The 21,803-nt window shown below is 34.1% G+C and overlaps 1 protein-coding gene across 2 annotated transcripts in view; it reads right to left on the bottom strand.

The window, feature by feature from the left end:
* LOC134540760 (uncharacterized) overlaps nucleotides 1–6,279 on the bottom strand; it is a 40,094-nt gene extending 33,815 nt beyond the window's left edge. Inside the window, exons 1-2 of one of the 2 annotated variants that reach the window (XM_063383665.1) lie at nucleotides 6,218–6,279; nucleotides 4,441–4,527 (exon numbers count right to left, since the gene is read on the bottom strand). The gene's annotated coding sequence lies outside the window, so the exon portion shown is untranslated. The remainder of the gene's footprint in view (nucleotides 1–4,440; nucleotides 4,528–6,217) is intronic. The other variant, XM_063383666.1, reaches the window with a different exon arrangement.
* Between the last annotated feature and the right edge of the window lie 15,524 nt (nucleotides 6,280–21,803).

The raw sequence follows: 21,803 nt of genomic DNA, 5'->3' as shown, positions 1-21,803 counted from the left end.
TCTGAAGCTGACATGATTAAAGACTACGATGACACATCTGAGGCTGACACGATCGAAGACTGCGATGAAGCATTGAGACCAAAACGTTGGAAACGACATGTTAAAGTAAATTATTCTGATCAAGCTTGTGGTGATCACTGGGTGGATGGCGAAAGTGACCTTGACGCTGGTGTTAAAACGGAAGACTCCAGAGATCTTAATAATATTTATTATAAACATGCAGCCAGATGATAGCGGCAGAAGAGATTGATTACACATCATGCGAAAATCCTAACATATTGATCGAAAGGTTAAGAATTTTACATGATTCGCTTTGTACAGGAAACTATTCGCACATCAAACAAGTACCTACCCGTCATACTCAAAGAGCTGAGGGAAGCTGGCTACATACTATAGTGACTTGTATTTATTGCACGTGTATAAAATTTGAAAAAAAAAGTTATAATTGGTATTTCATAAGAGATTGTTTTATTTCTCGAAATATGATTTCTATCTAATGCCGAGTTCTCGTAAGACAACGTTTTACTTAAATATGTAAAAATAAATACCACTGACTGTCGTTCAATCAAAAAATGCTATTGAATCAGTTGGATCTAAGTGTAGATGGAGCAGTTGGAGAACTTAAATAAATTGGAGCACTAGGAGCAAATTGAGCTTTTGGAGATTTGGAGCACCAGGAAGTGTTCGCCAATTGGATCAATCGGAGCATTGGAACTCTTGGAGAAATTGGAGCATTATGGCACTTGTAACTTTGCAGCCATTGGAAATGTTGGAGCAGTAGGAGCATTAAGAGCAACTGCAGCACTTGAGGCAATTGTAGCAATTGAAGTTTTTTGAGCAATTGGAGCCTTAGAGCTCTTGGGCCAATTGGAGCATTGGAGCAATTGGAGCATTGGAGCAACGACTTTTGCAGTCAATGAATGTTGGAGCCAAAGACAGTTGCAGCACTGGGAGTATTTGGAGGTGTTGGAGCCAAATACTGTTGGAGGCAATGACTTTTGAATACAATGCCTTTTGGAGCCACAGACTGTTGGAGTTAAAGACTATTGGGGCCAATGATATTGTAGACATTTGCATTTTAAGTGAAAGAAAGTTGGAGATAAAGACTGTTGGAGCTAAAGACAGTTGGAGCGAAAGATATTTGGAGCCAAAGACTGTTGGTGCTAAAGACTGTTGTAGCCATTGACTTTTGTAGCCATTTACATTTGAAGCCGAAAAATGTTGGATCCAAAGACTGTTGGAGCCAATAACTTTTGTAGCCAATGACAATTGAAGCTAAAGATTGTTGAAGATAAAGACTTTTGGAGCCAAATACAGTTGGACCTAAAGTCTGTTGGCGACAACATTATAGGGCTAGCATTATATGATACTTCGAAGGTATTCCAAGTATCGAAAAATTAGACTTCCATGGTAGGCATAGCGACAACGTATTTATTTCATCGGACAGGTATCTTGTTTAGTGTAGTTTTTCGTAGAGATAATGCTTAATAAACTTCACAAAATGAAATAGGAAACATAATTTAATTTGTTCTAAGCTTTAGTTACTCATCACTTGTCGATAATCGAACCAAGGCGGGATATTGATTTAATCAATCATTAAATTAATGAGAATTTTTTCGTAGAGTTCTGGAATTTTTTTCCGATTTCTAGTTAAATAATTACTACTTTTAAAAGAGCAGATTATAAGATGGCATATATGGAGTCGTCTAAAATGGCCGACAAGGTCCCGATCATAGGTAAGGAGACGCGGACACACCCGAACATGACCAAATCCTTAATATTGGCAAGCCACCACTAAGTCATCACCAAAGTCGTATTCTTATAAGAAATACATTGCACCAGAACATTCTTTTCTATACTACTCATAAATAACTATACTTTTATTGATAACAATTCTAAATATAGTCATAAATGCAATAATTTTAGGGGAAGTAATAAACGTTTTCAAGTAGGTCAATTTCACTAGTAACGCGTAAAAATAATCACTTTGCCACTCAGCATAATATTACTATAGCAAATTTAGGAAAGTATTTATTACAGTATAAGTCCATTTTAACCCAATAACCCAGTTTTGCTCCATAATTCTTCCAACTAATTATTTCTCCTTAAAGTATAGTATGTTGATCTTATATTGAATTGTTATCCATAGAAGGGTTATTAATTTTTTATTAAGTTTTTAATTTTTTTTAGTCCCAGTATCTAATAATTTGGTGGCGTGTGGATTTAAAATTATTTTTAATAAGCCTATAATTCGATAAACAAACTTTAAAAAATATCTAACCGACTTCAAAAAAAATCCCTACACTAAAAAGCGAAAAATAAAAAATACAGATTCAATCCAAAATACAACAATGCACGTAATACTTTTTTATTATTTTTTGTCTTATTTAGTTTAGTACACAGTGTTATCATTGCCTATTAATCAATCTATCTACATTTATGATTTATGTATACCTAAAATTACAATGTGACAATCGATTCCAAAACTATTACCTATAATTTAAACAAAATATTATTATTGGTATGTGCTACCTACTGATCGGTGCCAAGCCAAATAGGTAGTAGGTAGATGGACTAAGTCCGCTCCCGCCACATTGCAAGTCTCTCTGCGCGTGTGAGAGTAAGCGTGTATGGCGGTCTCGTCGTAAGCATAAAAACCCAAGCGGACAGACACGAGCGGGCAGACGTCATTGACAGTCGTCTCGAATGATTGAATTTTAGATGCGTTATAACGTAGTTGATAGATTTGCATACCTAATACGACTGTTTCACATAGCTATTTATAGGATTATCTTTAATCAATAACAAAATATTTACGTATTTCAATAGATTTTTATTCCAGTATTAATTTAAGCTGTCAATAAGGTTAGGTTGTAGTCTCTTTCACATAGTTCTTTAGGTTTATTTAGGAAGATTAATCTTCAATCAATAACAAAATATTTATTTAGGTATTTCGTTAGAGTTATATCCTGGTATAAATTTAAGCTGTTTACAGCTTTAAGTTTTATTTTGTTTCGGGCTTGGCACCGACTTCAAACCGATCAGTAGGTAGCACATACCAATAATAATATTTTATTAAAATTATAGGTAATTGTTTTGGAATCGATTGTCACATTGTAATTGTATACATAAATCATAAATGTAGATAGATAGATTAATAAAATAATGATAATACTGTGTACGAAACGAAATAAGACAATAATAAATAAAAAATATTACATACATTGTTGTCTTTTGGATTAAATCTGTATTTGTTATTTTTGGCTTTTTAATGCAGTAACTTTGTGTTTTTTGATTGTCTTACACGTCCACGTCTATTCAAGAACTGCTAAGTCGTTTCTGTCGACATATTGCAGTATTTTCTCCCAACTACTAAGAGTTGAGTGCTGTGGCTGCCATCGTCATCTCAGCAGCATGAAGTGATGACTCTTAGGCTTAAAAACTTGAATCATTAATATATTTTAATTTGATTTGAGAGTGTTAAACAAAAACTCAGTGTACATTCCTATAAAAGATCAGGATTTCCATAAATTTCCATGTGATCACCACATCAGATTATGACTTGGTGACAATGGGACCACCTCGAGAGTATACCCTTTCAAACAAAAAAAGAATTTAGAAAATCGATCCACAATTGACGGAGAAATCGGTGAACATACATAAAAAAAATACACATAGTCGAACATAGAACCTCCTCCTTTTTTGAAGTCGGTTAAAAATTACGACACTTTTTTAATTAGGTTTTATTTTATTCAAAACCGTAATCTAGTGGCCTATCAACTGTTCTAGGGGTGACCTTGAGTTAAGGAACAACCTATATATAGGTTTTGTAACACAAACTGTTTTAATCGCACAGGACATAGTAAAACATATATATTTATTCATCTATGTACGTAGTAAACTTTGATTTGCGTTTACATTAGAATATATATCTCAGAGTAATTTACAGTCAATGAAATAATGCAATAAATAAAATGAGATAATACATCACTTATCTTTAACTTAACTTCACTTACGTATTAATGCAAAGAAGATGTAAAAAGTTACTATAATAATTTTATTTAGACGTATTAAATGAATGGCAGCCTAATGCTAGATTTAACACACCAAGTTATTCTTTTTACGATAATTTCTTTTATTTTCTGTATTTTTCCTGTGAATTTATTTCATTTGTGGTTTGGTTACAAATTTTCTTACAGCATATTTAATACAGTTGTTTTCGAATTGTAAAAATGTATGTAAAAATGTACTGGTGTGAATTTTAAACATTATTAAACAAAAAATAGTTAGCCGAAATTTTTGTTGTGAAAATTTAAGACACAACGTGCATTTGTGATAAATTCACGGAAAAATCATTGGAAGACAAATAATGACAAAAAAAAAGTAATAGCACATATTACGTGTAGACCAAACTTTAAAATTTTATGATTTTTACTGGACCTCCTTTATCTGGTAGTTTGTTTCACGTTTCCTAATTTCATGCATTCCCTCATCTCTGCCCGAAGCATATTCATGAATCGACGCCACCTGCAAAGAAAATAACACCTTTATATTGTGAATAAATTATAATGTAGGCATATTTAAGTAAGTAAATATCCTAAATTAGTAATCAATTATAATAATGGGTTTGAAATTAAAGTCTGTAGAAGGGTCCTGCTCAACAAAATCAAGTGAAACCTATATTTATACCATTAACAAAAATTTTTAGAGTTTTAATTTCTCAATGAAAGTCATAAATTATGTTTATGTAATATGAAAAGAGCAATTATTCATGAAATTGTAGTGCAGTGCGTGACCATTTTAGAACAATTACTCGTGTTTTTTGGTAAATAAAGAAAATTAACTCGCGTACATTGCCACGTAAAAGAGGCCCAGATTATATTTTATTTTCCAGCGAGTACTCCGTAATAAATTCAACATTTAAAACATTGGAAGCATTTAATATATAAATACTTAATATAAATTTTTTTTAACAAAACATGCAATACTTTCTTTTAAATATTATGATTTAAATTATTTCGCTAAACATTTTCTAATGCATATTTTACTAGACGTATCTCAGTATGTCATAGGTTTAATAATGTAATAAATATTTTGATTGTAAAACAAGTTAAAACCTATTATTCTAAGTTCTAATTAACGTCTGAATATTTTGTAAAAGCCAAACCACGAGTTATAATATTATTAAAAATGTGATGGTATAATACCGACATAAATTTATAAGGAAAATGTTTACACATTAAAATTAGAAAATACTATCTTAAGCTAGAAGCAAGTAATTTTCTAAACAAGGAAAAGCTCGTAGTGAACTACTAGATATAGTATGAAATCCAAAATACTTCTCATTTGAAGTGATTTTTCCATGCCTAAAATTAAAAAAAAACAAACATTGAGAGTAAATAAATTATAAACGGGAAGAATGTGTTTAGTTGATTTCACCCTATTTGAACCCCAAATTTCTAGCTAAGTATGAGACATTGATATACTTGCTATATTTTTTACCAGTTGTTACAGTTTTAGTACTGGCTATGTCAAAGTAGAATTTTGTACAGTTCAATTCAAAAATGTTATAACTTGTGTCATGTAACTTGTTTAAAATTTGACTGTCCTCAAAAAAAAACACCTCTGATATGACACCTTCGTTCTATCGACCGTGCTTGTACACTGTAATATTATTTTTTTTGTTAAATTGAACTGAAATAATCATGTAAAATTACAGATATTTATAGATTTGACCATTTACGTGAAAGCAACTAACTCTATCGCTACGGAAAAAAAAATTAATTGAGGTAGTACTGGGTTAGGATTATTGACCAGATGTTTATGTATTTTGTTGACCAAGTATCTAAATTAGTAAAAATTATTTTCAAGCTGTTCTATAAATAGTTTTACAATATAATAAGCATAATAAAACCAAATAAAATCAAATTGTTTAATACTAGATTATCTTTTTCATTGTTAAAAAAAATTTCCTTTACCTAATATGAGTAGAATTATAATATTATGTGGCAATTTCCGAAATAAATATTTTGTATTATCATGAAAATTGTATTTCGTATATGCAAAAATAACCGTAGCCATGTGTTGTATTGACATTGTAACAAAAATTTTTTCGCAGTATCACAAACTATTTCTTGGCGACTGGTTTCTAAGGAAATCTTTTGTAAAGATGGAGAATAATATTTTTTTTTTTCTGTGTGCAGTTGCATTCACTCACCAGGCAACAAGGCAGACAAGAGCGTCATAGCAGCGCAGCGGTCTTCATGATCGCGCGATATTGACCTTTGATGGTCGCGCTGCAAATATATTGCGGTTTGGTTGGTTCGCGATGCATCCGCTGGGAGCGGGGACGTCGCTAATTGCGCCAGAGCTCCATTGTTTCAAAAGCGCACCTCGTTAACGTGGGCAAGGAATGATTCAAGACAAAGTTATCGGCTGGAGTTAGGGTGTTGCCACTTTTTGGTCTCTCTACCGGTGCATATCAGCCCGTGGAAGTGCGCACGTAAAGTTGTTTAAAGATTGAGTAGCAGAAACCTAAACACATCATCTTTAATCAAAAATTGGTTGTATGTAAAGTCGGTTTACTGTCGATAGTTTAACGTGACAAACGTCATAACAAAACATTGATGAAATGATTGCATACTTTTATGAATCAAATTGAATCATTTTTATTGAATTATCACAATTTTGTATGGATACAATGGAGTGAAATGAAATCTACAAATTAATTGATAAATTTACTTTTATTTGCACTCATTAATTCAAATATGTTTATTGCTTTAATGAACAGATTATTTTAATTATAACTTTTATACATGTTTGCTATTTAGCTTCTTCCGATCTGTGTTATTCTGTTAAGGATAGGGCGATGATAGGAAAAGTAGGAAACGAATGGGAGTGTTTCAAGTTTAATGTGCCTCGAAAAAGTCAAATCGATGGTTGTTCCAATCGAGTGGAAGAGAGATAGCTGCGGCGCAAGCGTAATATGAGCGTAACGGTACACAGCGTAACGGGACAATGTGCGTAACGGGACACTTTTTTGTGCGTGCAGCCGGCATTCATCGATTTATTAGACGTCACGTCAAAAATTTTTGGTTGCAACAAATTTTTATCTTTCGTCCATCATAACCGTACATTAAAGGCGGGAGTAAATATTTTAATATATATAAGACTGAAATGAAATATGACTACTAAATTATATTTATATCTGGTTTTTTGTGACGCATTTTAAGGAGTCATACTAAGAACTTCTTTCAATATCCCTCCATCACACGCATAAAAACCAATTATGGGCCTTATGATCAGTGAGTCAAGATTCACAAAGATTTGAGGATGGAATCATTTGCTTCACATCTGTTTTTCTACAGAGTTTCCAACTTAAACTGGAAAGTTGAAATGTCCGCATGTAGTTGCACAGTAGAGAAACCAACTTTACCTTTACAGTTTTTTTGCATGTATTCTCAAATTGTCAATACGAGTAAACACGGATTGTACTTATCACAACCAAAGTTCATACGAAATGGATTCTTCAGACATTTACTCTTCTTATGTTTACGTGAAACATCGGCAAATGTGAACGACGACATATCACAGTAGCTGCAAGGATGTTTATTTTGTTGACAACGAACCTTTCAAACCCGACCCATATGGTGATGTTGCTATAATTGCATTAATCCTTGATGCATTCTTAAGTGCATCATCGGTACATAACATTTAAAGAGATATTTTCTCTCTCTCTAGCAACCCAGACCGACTCTTGCATATATCCAAGAGCTTTTCAATTTCAATTTCTAGAAAACTGCTTTGCGACATTTGTTACAGCTAAACTTATGCAATGTGTGTTCCTCCGAACTCATGTCGTTGAGCATTACTGAAGTTTGAGAACTTCTTTTCCAATTAGTGACTTTGTGCTCGGAATACCTTGCTATACTTTGAGTGGTCATCGTCAATGCGTTCACCAAATCAAATGTCATTGAAGGCATCAAATTATCCACAGCTGGTGTAACAGCACATGTTAAACTAACAAATTTGTAGATGTATCTATCTCATGATTAGCATAAACGATTAAAAATTCTTGAGATGAATGCGCTTATTCCATTCACCTGTCTAGAGCTACTTATGGTCCGAATTGTGCCTAATATTACACCACTGCTATTATCTTTGCACCACTCACCCAACAAGCAAGCACAGTCTCCTCTGCAGATAACTGACACGAACTGATGGTCCTGGAAGACGTTATTCTGAATGGATACTTAAGAAAGATAGTCAATACTCATGTGGTAGGAGTATCACTAAGGTGTACACACCTCCCGTCATGACAACAACAGATCCATGCATCCATCTTATACCTATGCAGCGACGAACGAATGCGAGGCTATTTTAGTTATTGGTTGTTAGTCCGCAACTGGAGCTATGAATGCTTAGCGGCTGGAAAGCACTGCAAGCGCAGCAGATGTGATCTATTCGCAGGATACGTTAAGGGGATGCCTACCATTTCAGGTCAAGATTTAAGTTTATGTTTATATTAACAGTGATCAATTTTTAGACTTTTTTAATTGTTTAACTTTCACGAAATTAATTATATATAAAGCGCATACTTTTTGCATAATTATCTGCCAAAATTATATTTTTAATGTTTTTGCGTTGTACAAATAAGGATAATTTAATTTATTGCAGAAATGAAACTTTTTAGGTTTAACTGCAATGCCACTGGCTACTTCATGATACGGTTTTAATTCCTATCACGAAAACTGATTTCATGTTTCTTGGTTGTCAAAATCGTAACGAATTTGAGAATTTTTAAATGCCAGGTAAAATTAATTAATATTTTCTGAAAGAAATTCAAACCATATCTTGAAGTAGCCAGTGGCTTTGCAAGTAAACCTAAAAAAGGTTTCAGTTCTGCAATAAATTAAATTCTCCGTATTTGAACAACCCAAAAACGTTAAAAATGTAACTTTGGCCGCTAATTATGCAAAAAGTATCCGCTTTTCATACCATGAAAGTTAAACAATTGAAAACGTCTACAAGTTCATCTGTAATTTCTGTAAACATAAAATCTTGCCACAGAAATGGGAGGCACCCCCTTAAGGCTACAGCAGGATGTGCGAGAACTTCTCCACTGTGGCGAACCACGGTTGACGTATCTGAAAGGTTTTGTTCCGCAGCATAGCTCTCTGCAGTGAAGGACATCCCCGAAAATCGGGAGGTTCTGAGTTCCTTTACCGCGCAGGGGAAATTGCACTCGGTCTGCTAGAAATTATAAATTGAAAAGCTCTTCGATATATGTAAGAGTCAGTCTGGGTTGCTAGAGAGAGAAAATATCACTTTAAATGTCATGTACCGATGATGCACTTAAGAATGCATCAAATATTAATGCAATAGTAGCAGCATCACCATCTAGGTCGGATTTGAATGGTTCGTTGTCAACAAATAAAAATCCTTGCGGCTACTGTGATATGTCGTTCACATTTGCCGATATTGCACGCAAACATGAGAAGAGTAAATTTCCGAAGAATCCATTTCTTATAAAGTTTGGTCGCGGATTTACGACTCAGTTCGGGATCTTTACAGTCAATCGTTGCCGTAGGATTAATTTTTTGACGTGACAACGTCTAATAAATCGATGAACGCCGGCTGCACGCACGAAAAAGTATCCCGTTACGCACATTGTCCCGTTACGATGTGTCCCGTTACGCTCATTGTACGCTTGCACCGCAACCATCGAGTTGACTTTTTCGAGGCACATTAAACTTGAAACACTCCCATTCGTTTCCTACTTTTCCTATCATCGTCAAATCCTTAAGGCGATTGGTGCACGGTAAAAAACGGTCACAGGCCCGAAAACAATGAATTTTGTATCATATGACCACTAAAGAGTCTAGATGCCTATGTGGGTGACCGTTACTATGTAGGGTGGTCAGGAGCTTAGTTCCAGCTCGTCAGTGGCGAGATGGCCTTCAGACGGGAAGGGTGTCGCTGGCGGTCGCTCTGCGGCCTGCCATCTAGGAGGAATTAACAAAACCTCGAAGGTTTTATCTCCCTCTCCCTCTAACACACAGCCGATACGGTTCTATCGTGCCCGGAGGAGGGGAAGGTTTAGCAGGTTTCTCTTTCACTCATCCTTCGCCATGGGAGGCGGAATGGATTATTTTTTGTCCGCAACTGCGCAGACGTCATGTGGCCCCTCCCGCACTCTTCTCACTCAACTCGCTCATTCTCTCACACTATTTAAATAAATCTTTTCAAATCTTCAACATCAATACTTTAAACCATTGCGCTTCCTACGGATTAATTATATTTCATGCACGTGCCCGAATTCAGCTGCAAAAAAAATAAAACTCGTAGTCAATTTTTTTCTTCAAAAACCTTCCGAAACACTGTGTGTTAAAAAACATTCTGAAAGCCCATTTTTCTAGATAAATGGAAATTCTAAATCACCTACGCCACAAGGAAACATTGTGCTTTAATATTATGTAAACAAAACACCTCTTAGTTTTATAGTTATGTAAAGGTGGTGTGATATGTTTTAGATGTCGCACCATCTTATCATCCATGTAGAAGAGTTACCCGAAAAGCTAACAAGACTATTGCCATGGAAATGGAAATATGGTTAAGTAAATATTTTTCAAATGTTTGTAAACAGTAAACAACATATAAAAAATCTTATAACTGTAAAATTAAAATACAAACAACCCTATAGCAAATTTAATTTCAATATGAAAAAGTCTACAATAATGTTTACAAGAAAGAAATTGCAATAGCAATACAAAAATATCGCAATTTTGGTACATTGTTAACATATAAGTATATTATTTTTAATAAAGGCAATAAAAATGACATACTCAATATTTGGAATACAATAAATACCTTAAGCCCTACATAATTGCTGCAATATTCACAATAAATGCTTTTCTTAAATATAGAAATTAAAAAACATCGTAAATAAATTATGAACATACATATTATTGTGAAGGAAAGTGGACACTATCACACTGAAAAATCTTAGAGGGTAGTTTTCCTCATCTTATTTCTTTCTTTGCGTTTTTGGTCTTGTTCGTTAAAATATTTCATGTTCAAATACTTGATATGCATATACGTTCTTGTCCTGACAAAACAGTATATAACTTCTTCTGGATATTTATTTTCAGTAGTTCCGCAAATAATTTTAGTCAGTGATTCAAAAATCCGCTCTTTTTTGCACAAATTGTTGCCATGAACATTATCAAAACACATTTCAGCGATCTTTATTAATTAAAAAAATTCATAAGTGGGACATTTTAAGTTACCCTTTGATTGTACATGTATCCAGCTATATATATATATATATATATATATATATATATATATATATATCTATATATATATCTATATAGCTGGCTATATAGCCAGAAACATATTTCAGCCCTTCAAGAGAAATTTCGTCACTTGAAAGGGGCCTGGCCTCTAAATCTAAGTCTATTTCTTCCATGTCAGCAAGATCTATTTCATTTAAAGGTGATTTCTCTTGAAATGTCTTTGTAAAATAAATTTCCTTGCACAAAAGTAGTTCTGTAATTTCATTCTGATAAGCACTGTCCTGTTCCATTTCATTTGACGAAAAATCACTTACCAAACACATTTCGTCTGTCTTCTCATCCGTGTTTTTCCTTCAGCAAAAACTGCTGCAGATGTTTTCACAATATGTAGTTTATAATTCTGTATTTAAAGTAAATGGGCGACAGATGCGTATTTTGATGTTCCATACCTCTAATATACGGACAGAGAAAAAACCACTCTAACACATCTTAGTTCAGTTTAACTGTTAACAAATATTTAGGTTAACAGGTCCTATACATATTTCCGAGTGTTTTACTGACTGAGTTATACTGGACATTAATTAAATTGATCGCTGATATTTATACTTTAAACGAAATTTTGGATTTATCATTTTATGTAAACTCTAATGCGTTAAAAAGTGTAGCGCAACACTACATACAGGAAGTGATGTTTAGTGCACTGCCCTATGCACATTAGTTAACAAAAAAATAAAATGAAATAATAATTACTGATAAATAATACCTTGATGTCGTGATACAAGTAACACATGCTTATCTGATATTTATCTCAATTAGAATACGAAATAGGAAGATAAAATAATTAACTGATTTTAAGACTGATCTATTACTTACACAGTACAGTGCATTTTGAAGACAAATGTGTCTTAAGAAGCGAAAATCGTACTCGATTAAAGGATGGTATGGTGTTCGGTATATTAAGGTTTCCCTCAAAGTAACGGTTTCACAATGCTTTTAAGATATTAGTTACATCCCAACATAAGTTTAAAACATTTCTCTTAAGAGTGTGCTTCGTAGCATTAAAAAATGTGCCTTAATTATTTTGCAAGTTTATCATTGTTATGGTGACGATGTCAGGGGTTTTCGTAATTTTTTTTAGAAATATAGTACAGTATTAGCAACTACGTTAAGAACTGTTATTTTATTCACACAGAGAAAAGAAATACAAAATGCTAAAATTTGGCGTTTGTCTTTTTATATACTATATAGGTTTGTTATTATAATGTGTGTTGTAACATGTATAAAAATGTAAAATATATTCAACAATATTTGGTAATTATATATATATTAAAAAACTTTTATGTACGCGACTTGAAACTACGTGAAAGGTTTTCAGTCTATAAAGGCCTATTCTATGATTTTTTTTAAATTATTAATTCTTATGCAAACAATTAATAAAATTGGAAGTTTCTTACATTGTCAGTATATGCATAGCATTACAGTTATTCCAAACAATTATCTAACAGTGTTTACCTAAGGTTTGCATATTACGTTGGTTCTTCTACTAATACACGTATATTACAAGAGGTTTGTAATAGATTAAATGAGGTAAGTAAGAATTCGTTTTTATAAATGTTGTGTATGAAATTATAAATTTTGAGATGTATAATAACAAAAAGAAGTGCGTTCCAAAGACATATGTCGGTAGTGTTACCCACTGAAACATTATTCCCACTTCAACTCTCTGTAAAAATAAAAGTATGGGGTTGAATGCGCCAAAAGGGGTATATAAATAAAATTTGAGGCTTCTTCCTTATTTCATACGCTGGTGTCCCCCACTTAAAATTGCAAACAAAAATTTTTCCTCGATGTTGTAACTTACTCTGCGTATTCACAAAAATGTTTGGCAGTAAATAAGTATTTAATTTTTAAAAATAAAAGCATTCATGTTTCGAAAAAAAATATTAAAGCGATGTGGGGAAAAATGTTTACAGATACTCCAGTAAAATTTTCAGTTTGATTGTTTGATAGTTTCGGAGCTGTTGCGAGTTTAGTTTGGAGGATTTTTCAGCCGCGCGAGGCGAGTTTGGCTCTTTTTCATTTTCTTCCAGCGTAGGAAGCCGATACCCGGCTTCACCTCGCATCCTCTGCTGGCCTTCCCTTGTCCTCTCCAGATGTATTACTGTATATTAGCTCCATGAGCGCGACCTTGACAGACCCTTCGTTTCTTCGGCCTCCTCTCTCGTCATCCCTCTACACCCCATTCTTCCCCCTCCCCTCCCGCAGGCTGCGGCCAGCCGACTGGAGCCCTGCCGGACTACCTGGTTCCGACAAGCGCCGCCCTCAGCGCCACGTCGCGGGGACATTCTTCCCGGCGGCGAGAGTTTTACACGCAGCACTAGAACTGTCACTCCAGAGGGCGTGTTTTGAGTCGGATCATATCAAAAACAAAAGGATATGAAAGTATATACATAACTCAATAGTGTTCTGCCAATTGTGTTTTCATTTTCATTTAAATTTATTCTTTAAAATCGCTCCTGAAGTTGTCCAGCAGTGATCAATGGAAATTGCCAATATTAAACTATAATTTTGACGATGAAAATTTTTTCTTCTTACTTTTATATGTGCAGAAACCTATTCGTACACTCGTTTCTTGAACTATACTTAAGTTTAACATAATTATGTGTTTTCTAAATAATTCTGGCTTGGAATAAAAATAAATGCATTTAAAATGACATAACTCAGTAAAAAAAAAGTTTATTAAAAATCTCCTAGGTATATGTCTTAAAAAGAAGCATCAAAAATAAATATGTACAGTTAGATTAGTTTTGTCGTAATATTTTCCATGCACCAATCGCCTTAACGGAATAACACAGATTGGAAGAAGTTAAATAGCAAACACGTATAAATGTTATAGTTAAAATAATCTCTTCGTTAAAGTAATAAACATATTTGAATTAAAGAGTGCAAATAAAAGTAAATTTATTAATTAAATTGTAGATTTCATTTCACTTCTTCTTTGTGTCCATACAAAATAGTGATAATTCAATAAATATGATTAAATTTTGTTCATAAAAGTATGCAATCATTTCATCAATGTTTTGTTATGACGTCACGTTAAACTATCGTCCGTAAACCTACTTTACAGACAACCAATATTTTTTCTGTAAATTTCTTCCCGTCGCATTTCAGCCGAAAGTGAGTGCTTTTCCGATGCATCTTGATGTAGGTGATGGGGATGGCGAACACGCCAAAGGCGGTGACATTATACTTTAAGCACTGCAGTCTGGTCAAATGGAAAAAAAAATTACCTATCCTCCGAGGTAACGAACAGCATGTGCTTGTCCATCTCGTATGGTCGGCGGTCCGGTAGGAGGTCCCAGGATTACGTGAAGATGATTTCATCACAGGAATTGCGGCTGGGAAAATTCCACACGTCCCTCGCGTTACCACGATTCTATCACACTTACGTATTCAACTTAAGCGACTACAATTTCCAATTACAATTTTTTTTTTTTTTGGTTGCGATTACCGTCAGCAAATCTCAGGGTAAAACAAACATGGTGTTTAACCAGGTGAATAATTCTTTCCCCATTTGAAAACAAATTGTATGGTGGTCTATCAACATCACGGGGTGCGAAGGATTAGTAAACTTTTAATCTTTTCAGAAACAATTCAAAATTTAGTGCACTCAGAAATATATATAAAAAAAAATCAGTCTCGGTAAAACTGAACAGATCATTATTTTATTTACCTCATCATATATATTATCTAGTACTCTTTTCTGTAATTTATATTGAGTAGTATGTTTTGGGGGCTCCGGGCACACGGTTCAGGGTGTGGAGCTGTGTGTACAGGATTTTTTTGGGTGGAGCCGTGTCAATGGCCGATTGCTCTGACGTCACAACGGCCATCTTGGACTCAAAAATTCCTCAAAATTCCTCAAAAATGACTCAAAATGTCTCAAAAATGACCGTTTCGAGGAAAAATTTCTCGTTTTCTTCCTCAAAAATTCAAAAATTAGTATTTCGAAAAACCTCAAAAGTTTTTTGCCTTAGAAAGAACACCAATTCCTAAAAGAGGCTTAAGCATCCATTTCTACAGCCTCCGATAAGCCTCTGAAGTCAATTAGGATTTTAACGTCACTATTGAAATTTCCGTTACGGCCTCCAACTTGAAAATCTTTATTTACTATCCAATTTTAATGGAAAAATTTAAAATTTATAAAAAATTTTTTAATAAAAATATTTTAAAACATACATTTATGGCATGGAGCTCGGAGTCCTCGGTTCGAACCCAGTGGGGGCAAAAAAATCATAAAAATGGCGACCTTATCTTCCTCCAAGGAAACCGCTGGCAGACTGACTCCCCCCACCACTTATATCAAAGTATGTATTTTGTCACCGAGTATGACGTCATGTCCACCATATTAGAAATCTGTAATTTTTATGTTAGACAATCGGGAAATGTTTTAAAACTCATAAAAAAATTAATAAATCGAATTAAATAATAAAAATTTAATAAAATATTTTTTAAAACCACTGTTGCACTCATCATTACGGTCGCCATCTTGGATTTTATAAATTTTGCATGTTTCGTTATGCCCACCATTTTGGTTGAGTACGATGTCATCGTTACATTTTACGTTACGACAGCCATATTGGATCCTATTAATGTTGCATGTTTCGTTACGGATGCCATCTTGGTAATATTTATTTATTAACCGATTTTAATGAAAAAAATTTCAAAATTCATCAAAAATTAACTTATTAGAACACTGATTGATTAGATCGATTCCCGTCTTTGGTTCAAAACCGGTAAGAGCAAAAAATAAAAAAAAAACAATAGATTCTTCTTCCATGGAAGCTACCTAAACTGACCTCACACCACCAATACCAAAGCTCTATTGTTGGCGTTGAATTGTGACCTTGACGTTGAACTTTGACCTTGAATTTTGACCTTGGGCTCAACTTTGACATTGACCTTGACCTTGAAATTTCACCATGACTTTGAATTTTGACCATGACCTTGAAAATTAAACTTGATTTCAAATTTGACCATGTTTGACCTTACGATTATCATGGATCCGACTTTTTTTGTTCAATACATGCTACCAGGAGTTAACACCTGCTAGAGGACATTGCCACCATCTTGTTTTCGTCTGCTGGAGGACACCACCATTAATTAGTCAAATAATATACCATGAGACATTTGTGAATCACTAACATGCAGGACGAACTTCCTTTTCCTTGGTGTCTAGCGAAGCCATCCTTCTTTTGCGAATGTTAGTGAGCATTCCGCATCCCACATAAAAGAACTAAATAATATTTACCTGTAAGAAACATGTGGTTTCATCTGTTGACAATGATCGACATTACTTTAAACATGTTATTTTGCATGTGATAAATTAACTCTCACCACTGAATGGTGCTATTGTAGTCAGTTAGAGACAAGTAGTCTTGTAGCCACGTAACCTATTGTCCTGTTAGCTACGTAGTACTGTAGCCTCGCAGTCTCATAATCTTGTGTTCTGGAAGCTTCGTAGTCCTATAGCCTCGCGATCACGTAACCTGGTAGACTCGCAATCGCATAGTCTCGTACCCTCATGACTCGTAGTCACGTAGTCAGGACGCCTTGGAGCCTCATAGATTTGTAGCTACGTAACGAAGTAGCCTTGTAATCTTATAACATGATGCTGTTGGAGCAGTTGGAACAAAAGAGAAAATTTTGTCGAAGACAGATGCGGCAATTGGAGCCTTGTAGACGTGTAGCTTCGTAGTCAAGTACTAATGTATACATGTAGTTCTGTAGTATCGTAACTTCGTAGCCTCTTGGTCTTGTAGTCAAATCGCGCAAGGAATAAGATTATTTGGAGTCAAATACTTTTGACATCATTGATTGTTGGAGCCGTAGACATTTGGAGCATTTATAGCTGATGGAACTTTGAAGCCTTGGAGCTGTTGGAGCTTTGGAGCTTTGGAGCATTTGGAGCTGTTGGAGCATTGAAGATTTTGGAGCATTTGGAGCATTTAGAGCTGTTGGAGCTTTGGAGCGTTTGGAGCTGTTGGAGCTATTGGAGCTATTGGATTTTGTTGATGGTGCTTCCAAAATGTGCTGCCTTTTTGATTGTTCTTCCAAAATGAGCTTCCTTTTTTTATTGTGCTTCCAAAATGCGCTGTCTTTTTTATTGTGCTACCAAATGTGCTATCTTTTGGTTGATGGTGCTTCCAAAATGTGCTGCCTTTTTGATGGGATTCATGGTCCTCTTGTAAGCGTAAAAACATGTAACTGGTCTATACGTCTGACATTGTTTATGACCCGGTCTCGCGGTCCGAAGACGCTTGTTGTATATGTATGGCTTTGTACATGAACAGATTAGAGGTTATTCTAAGTATCAAAAACTATACTTTCATGTTAGGCTTATCGACAACGTATTTAATTCGTCGATCATTGTCGTATATTGTCTTGAGTTGTTTTTCATAGAGTGAATGAATGATAAACTCCACGAAAGGTAATGGAAACCAAAATATAAAAATTATTTAATATTTAGTTACACATGTCACTGGTCAAGAAGCAAACCGACGACAGGAATCCATCGATTCAATATGTAAATTAATGAGTGATTTTTTCGGCGAAGTTTGGAATTTTTCCCGAATTTCTAGGTCAATAAATACAAATATCTGAGATGTTGGTAGTAATGGCTTATAGGATGATGGTTGATCTGGAAACTGTGCTTCTTTTAGGACTTTAATCATTATTTATTGAAATTTATATTTTTTACATAAAATTAAGATGTTTTGCATCGCCCAGGGATCAAACCAGGAACAGGTTTCGTCGAATCAATAAATATATTATTGCAAATTTATTTAATGGATTTTGGATTTTTTCCCGTATTTCTAGCTAAATAATTATAAATTACCAAGATGGCATCCATATTTCAATATGGCGGGCACCTCAGTAATAATAATAAATTACTGCACTCTAGCGGGTTAGAATAAAACTAGCATGATGGTAATGATGGTAATGATGGTAAGACGAGTACACACACAATATGGTGTCCTCCAGCAGACGAAAACAAGATGGTGACAATGTCCTCTAGCAGGTGGTAGCTCCTGGTAGCACATAATGAACACAAAAAGTTGGATCCATGATGGTCCTCAAGGTAAAACTCAAATTTCAAGGTCAAGGTCAAAGTTCATGGCCAATGTCAAAATTCAAGGTCAAGGTCAAAGTTAAATGTCAAGGTCAGACTTCAATGCTAACAGTCGAGCATTGGTATTCGTGGTGTGAGGTCAGTCTAGGTAGCTTCCATGGAGGAAGGATCTGTTGTTTTTTTTATTTTTTGCTCTTACCAGTTTCGAACCAAGGATGGGAATCGATCTAATCAATCAGTGTTCTAATAAGTTAATTTTTGATGAATTTTGAAATTTTTTTCATTAAAATCGGTTAATAAATAAAGATTTTCAAGAAAATCGTCCATAACGAAACATGCAACATAAATAGGATCAAATATGGCGGTCGTAACGTAAAGTGTAACGATGACATCTTACTCAACCAAAATGGTGGGCATAACGAAACATGCAACATTTATAAAATCCAAGATGGCGACCATAATGATAAGTGCAACAGTGGTTTTAAAAATATTTTATTAAATTTTTATTATTAAATTCGATTTATAAATTTTTTTATGATTTTTAAAAATTTTCCCGATTGTCTAACATAAAATTTACGGATATCCAAGATGGCGGACATGACGTCATACTAGGTGACAAAATATATACTCTGACATAAGTGGTGGGAGGATTTAGTCTGCCAGCGGTTTCCTTGGAGGAAGATTAGGTCGCTATTTTTATGATTTTTTTGCTCTCACTAGGTTCGAAGCGAGGACTCCGAGCTCCATGCCATAAATGTATGTTTTAAAAATATTTTTATTAAAATTTTATTAAATAAGTTTTTATAAATTTAATTTTTTTTCGTTAAAATTTTATAATAAATAAAGTTTTTCAAGATGGCGGCCGTAACGGAAATTTCAACGGTGACGTCATCATCCTAGATGACGTCAAAGGCTTATCGGAGGCTGTAGACATGGATGCTTAAGCCTCTTTTAGGATTTTGTGTTCTTTCTAAGGCAAAAAACTTTTGAGGTTTTTCGAAATCCTAATTTTTGAATTTTTGAGGAAGAAAACGAGAAATTTTTCTTCGAAACGGTCATTTTTGAGTTATTTTGAGGAATGTTTGAGGAATTTTGAGTCCAAGATGGTGCCGTGACGTCAGAGCAATCGGCCATTGACCCGGCTCCACCCAAAATACCCTGTACACACAGCTCCACACCCTGAACCGTGTGCCCGGAGCCCCCAAAACATACTACTTTATTGCATTTGTTTGGCAATAAGCAATGGTATAATGGTATAAATATAAAATTATTAATATGATTTTTAAAAACAGTGGTCAATGTTAAAATTTTATCCACCCAAGTGAAATAAGGCAGGTTTATAATACTTATATAACACAAAATAATTTTCATCCCGTGAGAAAAGTATATTTCCGTTGGAAGTAACCACTAAACTCAATTTATAAATATGACGTGGAAGACACTTGCAGCTGTAGCTGAAGCAATAACTATTTACCTTCTTCATTTAATTATGGTTTTAGATAACAGTTTGTTTGCATTATTACTTACTTTTGAATTTTTTTGGAAACATTTACGAACATTAATTATTTCCTTATCAAGAAACTATGACAATATTGTGAGTCTTAGTTAATATTAAGGGATTTAGAAACGTTAATATGTAGCTGAGTGCATAAGAATGTTTTGCGGTGAGGTAAGAATAAATTCCTCAACAACGTAAACCATACCTTGTTAGTTTTAATTATTTATTATTAATTTCTCTTGATGGAATTGAGTTATGGAGATATTAAGATATATAGACACATAGAGTTACAGAGAGATACAGAAAGATATATAGAGAGATGCTTTGTATGTGTGTAAAAACTTCAAAAATATAACGAAAATAATTCAAGAGGCATTGCAAAGTATTCCAAGCATTAGCTATTAATATATTTAAAAAAATGAATTTTTCTGTGTTCGTCTTCTATGCACTCGAGCATCGTTTATCCGAATGAGTTGAAACTTTGCACACTTGACTTACGAAGCAAGGGGAAGGTCACTGTCGAGGTGAGATTTCGATAAAACAGAACCTCAAAGCAGATTTTTATTATTCTTGGTGAAATTTCATCATTCCATCGTCGCAGTACAGACCAACAAACGAAAAAAAATGGGTGAGTGTACTTAGGTACGCGCGTGAGAAGTTATACTTCTTTGGCATCATTAAAAAATAGTTTTTAATTGCATGCAAAGAAAGTGCGTGAAGTCCCTCCGCGCGGAAGAAGTGAAACTTCGTAATGTGGAAATGAAAATAGGAAGGGGTAGAAATTGATTTTTAGTAAAATCATATTGTATCAAATCAAACTAAAAAATAAAGGAAATAAATTTGTAACGATTCATAGATTGATTTTCAGAGAGAGAGAGAGAGAGAGAGAGAGAGAGAGAGAGACCTATTGAATGTCTATAAAAATAACTTTTTTATGAGAGCAGACTTTCATGAAATGAATCATGAAATTATTCAACAATAAAAGCTGTTTATTTAATTAAGCAGACGGGTTCGCCCCAAGGAGAAAATTGATGCGGCGAGACCTCGTGGACATAGAGAAATGACACACACTCACAATTTATGTGTCTATGAAACATGATTTTTTTCTGCAATTTAGATTGTAATATACAAAAAGGGCATTGAAAATTGAAAAAAAATATGGCGACACTACAAACTGTCAGGATCTTTATTTTTTTCTTACTCTCTACTTAGTTCCTTACAATAGCATTCACTCTCGCTCTCTCTCTTTCTATTCCCCCTCCCCAGGAGTTTTAAACGTTTAACGCAACCTTGTTGGAAGTCGCAAAAGAAGTTGGGTGCGTGTGTGTATATATATATATATATACCTATATTTGCCATAGACATACAAAGCAACCTATCTACAAACTGTGTCATTTCTATATGTCCACCAAGCAATAGCGGTGAAACTATTACATACGTTTAGCCATTGTAACGAATAAACTGAAGAGCAAGGAAAAATGATAGCTCTTGACAGTTATTCGTCGTCATTTTTGATACAATTGTCATTACCTGTTTTGTAATTTATTGTTTACTGTTATAATTTGAATTAATTATTACCACAGAACTTTAGCACATAACTGCATCACATTAGTTCTACAGTTTAGTTTAGAATTTATTAAATAAACGGAGATTAACTTAATGGAATTTAATTGAATTGCTTTCAAAAGAAACGTGTAATTTGGTATTAAGACTTCTAAAGAACTACGAAAGTAAGTTCCTACCGGACAAAAAATTTCCTTTCGACTTATTTAAGGGTTAATTTATCACAAGGGAAATGTCATTGATAGACCTAAAAATTTAAGTACGAAACACGCATATTTGTTAACATAAATGTATGCAAAAAATTAATAAGTAA

Source organism: Bacillus rossius, chromosome 17 (genome assembly GCF_032445375.1).
Source record: "Bacillus rossius redtenbacheri isolate Brsri chromosome 17, Brsri_v3, whole genome shotgun sequence".
NCBI lineage: Eukaryota > Metazoa > Arthropoda > Insecta > Phasmatodea > Bacillidae > Bacillus > Bacillus rossius.
This window is presented reverse-complemented; position numbering and strand designations above follow the sequence as displayed.